Here is a 5,710-nt window from a genome sequence, read left to right as displayed (position 1 = left end):
TCTGGGGCAAGTGATGCTCTGTCTTCTTGGTGCTTGGGGGGGCAACAGTGGGAGGGCTTCTAATGTCCTGGCCCCACTGGTGGACCTCCTGATGGCATCTAGTATTTTTGGCCACTGTGTGACAGAGTGTTGGACTAGATGGGCCTTTGGCCTGATCCAACATTGGCGTCTCTTATGTTCTTATGTAGATGCTCTCTGGATTATACCTCCTGAAGGCAATTTTTTTTTGTCAGTCACTGAAATTACTGCTGGTTTTGTTGGTGACACTTTGGCTATAATGTTGCTCATTATTTTAGCTGGTTCTATTTTATTCCATGGCCAATTGTCTTGGAAGCCTTGGAAGACTGGGAAAACAGGATTGAATTTTTTCAAATAAATAAATGAATGATTCCTAGGAGGTTTTTGGGAGGGAAGGCAGCATGGCATAGCCCATTTGTTAGATCTTGGAAGCTAAGCCGGGTCGGTCCTTGGAATGGAGACTATCAAGGAAGACCCTATAGAAGAAGGCAATGACAAACCACCTCTGCTTCTCACTTGCCTTGCAAGCCCATCAATCTGCTGTGACTTGACAGCACTTCACACACACACACACACACAATCACATGCATATATACACACACACAGATTTCATTTAAAAAAACCCCTAAATCTCATTGTTAAACGGGGACGATGACATTAAACTGACTGTTTTTCTGCACAGTGGAAGAGACACCAGCTTCATATTGATAATACAATTGGATTATTTCCTGACATGGGCAATGAGATGCATATTGAACTGCAATGCCAGAGAGTTTCCCAGCTGGTTTGTTGTCACTGACACTCAGAACTGATAAGCCGAGGTTACTCATGCGCTGAAGTCAAAGGAGTCATCTCGTTAATTGTACAGTTCCCCAAAGCTGAAGCTGCATTTTTCTCCCAGCAGCTGATGCTAGCAAAAGTGGATACATGGGTCAGATAATGTTATTAAAGATGCAGTATACAGTTATTAATTCTAAGGCAACACACAAGAGTTTCTCAGTTGATGCACAGGCAACCAAGAACTCAAAAAGAGCCTTGTTGCATTAGACGACTAGCTGTTGACAACATTCACAGATAACAGAATTGTAATATGAACTGTCACTACTCGTAACACAGTGTTCGATATAAATAGGGTTGCCTTGCCCTGCAACCCTTACTCTGTATTTGATAACAGGGTGATTTCAAACTGATGCACGGCTGTTGCAGCTATGTGGTCCGTATTCATCAGACCAGACATGTGAAGCTGAGCTCCACACTACACAATATGTTTGTACACAAGTCAAGCTGGGTTTCTCCAGCCTGACTTGCATTCCCCACAGCCAGACAGCAACTCTGGGGAACTTATTTCCCAAGTGTTGCAGGGTCCAATTCAGATCAGGATGGCAGTGTGGGGGTAAAAAGGGACTTCAGCCTCCCTCCATGCTGTTTTCCAAGTCTCAAATGGCCCTGGGCAGTATTATCACTAGTTTTGGGCGTGGGAGGAAGTGTCTGCACGTGCAGGTTATATATTGTGTATTTTGACATAAAATTACTTTTGGAGCTACGATTACTTTAACCCATTCCTTGGTCTCCTTAAGAAATTGTCTTTCCCTTCTAAAAGCTGAAATTGACTTGAGGTTTTCTTAAAGGGCACTGTCACAGAAGAGCTATGGCTAGTTCCATTAGTGATCTAATCATTATCATGAAAGTAGTTGTACAGTTGCTTAGGTATTAAGCACCCAAGTGGCATTTCAGAATGTGCATGCACCAAAATGAGCCAATGTAATATTCTTAACAATCTCTTGTGAATGGTGCTTGTGTTTAGCATTTGAAATATGCTTGAGGATTTGTTCATCACTAGATTTGACCAATAGCCCATCAAGTCCAGCATTATGGCTCTGTATTTCACTTCTATGACAGGAAGAGCAAGTAACTTGCCATGGCAAATGACTCTTTGAATGGAGGATATACCTGACAAAAGCCTATCTTACTTGCAAACTGAGTCTCACAAGCAAGAATTCCAACTGGGCTGGATGGGAATTATAGTTTTTGTAATATTTGAAGCAGCCTGAATAGCCCAGACTAGCCCAAGCTTGTTAGAGTTTGGAAGCTAAGCTAGGTTGGCCATGGCTAGTTCTTGGATGGGAGACCACCAAGGAAGACCAGGGTTGCTATGTAGAGCAAGACAATAGCAAGCCACCTCTGCTTATCTTTTCCCCTGAAAATCCCATGAGGGGTCACCATAAATTAGTTGTGACTTGATGGCGCTCAGTTATTATGAGGGCGAGGATCTGTGGCTCAGTGGAAAAGCCACATGCTTTGTAAGCAGAAGGCCCCAGGTTCCATCTCTGACTTCTCCAGTTAAAAGGATCAGGCAGTAGATGATGCGAAAAAACGCTGTCTGAGACCCCAGAGAGCCACTGCCAGTCTTTACCAACTTTGATGGATCAATGGTCTGATTCAGTATAAGGCAGCATCATGTGTGTTCCATATTCCAACTAGAAGAGAGAGAAAAGTACACTTTCCATTCACCGTAACACTCCAGCACATTTAGATAAAGCAGCAACAACAGCTGTCTTTCTTATAGTAAATGCTGCCAATTGGGTAGATTTTGGTCTTCGGCACATTTTAGACTGCGAACCAATAAGCAATTTCAGAGGTTGCAGCTCTTGCCTTGAATGAAAACAGGCTCTTTGTGTGTTTGATTTTGAGCTACTTTTTCACAGGGTTGCAGTGTCACTGCATATTTCTAACAGTGAGCAGATAGATGCTAATGGGAAGTCCAGAATGAAGTTTTTAATCAAGAGTCCTCCCTCACTGTTTGTCTCCATTATCTGGTTTCAAAGGTATACTGCCTCTAAACAGAGAGGTTTTGACATAGCTAAACAGATCTTTCTTGAATGCAATTGCACATTTTATTACATTTCAGGCCTATAATGGGACAAGCCCCACCAATGTTGGATTAGAAAGCAGGAAGTATATAGCCCTTTACAGACCACATTACATATATTGAAATTGATTTGCATAGAGTGGCAGTGGGCATGAATGTAGTGGTCCCACATCTATCTTCCTGATGGGGCCTGGAGCTCTCCCATTTTTTCAACTGATCTCCAGACAACAGACATCAGTTCCCCTGGAGAAAATGGCTGCTTTGGAAGGTGGGCTGTAAGGCATTATACCATGCTGAGGTACCTCTCCTCACCAAAACCCACCCTCTCCAGGCTCCACCCCCAAATATCCAGGTATTTCAAGTCCAGAGCTGGCATCCCTACTACCTACACATATTCACCAGCAAATGAATATGGAGACTATCTTGTTTAGGGATGCTTGAGTACCCAACAGTTCAGCTCACATTCTGCTCACCAGCTACAATCAGGAAGTTGATTTAAAGATGGGTCACTTGCAAGCAAACGTGAGCATATTTGTCAGGTGACTTTTCACATATTAAGAAGATGTAGTACGATATTATCAGCGGTATTATGCACATGCTTAGTCACACCATTTTAGTTCCACTCCCACCCCAAGACCTGTCATTACTGCTCGTCATTCGGCACCCAATTGTATAAATAAACCATGAGCAAACCCTGGCCAGTGCCGATAAATGAATGATCACAGCTGTTGAACTTGCTACATTCAGGTATGCCAGACCTGTTCACTGTAAGGATTGCTGTACTCCTAGCATGCATAAACTCCCTCTCTGTGATCAGAAATGCTGCCTTTTCAAATGGGGACTTCCTGCAGGAATAGCAGAGCCAGCATGTTTACCCCACCCCTTACACACATGCACATAATGTTGTCTGTGAAGGGTTTATCTAAGAGCCAAGGAAGATGTGAAGCTGGAAGGTCTGATATTATACTCCAAATCATTTTTTTTTTAAATCAGTAAACAGAATTCATGGGCTGAAGATTTGGATAAAGGCCCTGCCATGAGGACGTGCGCGTTAAGGGTCATCAAGTCACTTCCAACTTATGGCAACCCTATGAATTAATGATTTCCAAAATGTCCTATCATTAAAAACCTTGATCAGGTCTTGCAGACTGAGGGTCATAGCTTCCTTTATTGAATCAAACCATCTCAGGTTGGGTCTTTCTCTTTTCCTGCTGCCTTCAACTGCTATATGGATAGGGGAGGTATAATCTTTTTCTACCACCATTTTTCCTATTTCCAATGCTCCCCAGAGATCCTCTTTACCTCTCTGAGGGAAACAGCCTACAAGCAGAGAAACAATGACCCCCACCCTTCAGGGGGCAAATAATGACCCCCACCCTTCAGGGGGCTGAATCCCTCCCCCATGGCAGCAAGTTGCCAATTAAAAAGAGCTTGGGACAGCCATTTGTGGACCCGCAGCATCTTTCCTCATTGACCTTTAGGCTCTCCCCATTTAAACACTGGCAAAACTGTAGCAGATCTTTCCCTCCAGTTTCCAAAGACCCAGAATCAGACTACCTGCAACTCACCTGCAAACTCACCTGCAAACATCTTGATATTTCATTATGCCACTATGAAACTATGCAGATCTTGTGGTCATTAATTACAGTATGTGCATATGCATTTCTGCTAGTGGCTAAAGCTTCTATTCCATTACAACTTTGCTACAAACATTTTTTTTCTTCCTCCTGGCACTGGGTTGATTTTTAAAAATGTGTCTGTTTCATAGGCAGAGCACAAGGAATAACTTACTTTAGTGTTTCGACAAAGGACAAACAATAAGTTACAATCCAGATACAATTTCTTAGAATTACAGTTTGTAATCAACTTGATTAATATCTCTGTGTTCCTTTTCCATTTCTTCTCTTTCTCACTTTATTTCACCCTTGCAAAAATACCTCGAAACCACAAATATTAATGATAATACATATTATTCAGATGATCTGTTTAAAACCTACTCTGTTAATTTAGCAGTATGGAGGTGTGGGACACTCTGGCTCTTTACCATGGTCGGGGGCACACCTTTCCAAACTAATCTGGATCGTGTTTCACAGCTCATGACAATTTGCTCCCCGATCTGCTCCAGGATTTGGACCCATAAGCACAGCAGCCTCAGTGAACTCCATTACCTGGAAGATGCTGGATCTGCTAGCCTAGAATACTTGTTTACTGACTTTGTCCTTGGATGCTCTTTGTAATAATCATGCACTGGAAGTGGTGTGTCCTAGCCATACCCTCAAACTTGCCATAGCCTCAAATGAGGTCATAATACACTAAGTGTATGAATTAAACCAAGGGTTTCTAAAAAAATTGTCTGATCTATATTAGGGATTACCACCATCTTGGCTCAAGCCCTACCTGCTAGTTGTGAGCAGAGAGCCAAACCCTTTATGCTTTCAAGGGAACTGGCCCTGTTCATCACACTTTCCATTTCTTTAACGATCTAATATTTCCCACTGTTTGACAACATGATCCACACCTCCCCTTTTCTCACAGACCTACCACCATTCAGCAGCTGTCTCATGTCTCCTTCACAGACACTCCATCACCTGGCAGCTGCTCCCTCCCCCAACAGACTTCATGGGAAAAAAAATCTGTTCCAGAGAGGTGGCACTCTCATTAACCCCCCCCCCCCCCAAACTCCAGTGTTTGGCCAGGCTCCATGATTATTAAGAACCCTAGTCCCTGGCCCAGTAGAAAACTTGTGCTCCATTCAAAAATGGGCTGCCCTTGGGACTTCTGGTTTTGGTGAATCGCTGATGGGTGTATTTAATCAAGCTCCGA

This window comes from Gekko japonicus, unplaced genomic scaffold (genome assembly GCF_001447785.1).
Source record: "Gekko japonicus isolate JY-2015 unplaced genomic scaffold, Gekko_japonicus_V1.1 scaffold1386, whole genome shotgun sequence".
NCBI lineage: Eukaryota > Metazoa > Chordata > Lepidosauria > Squamata > Gekkonidae > Gekko > Gekko japonicus.
This window is presented reverse-complemented; position numbering follows the sequence as displayed.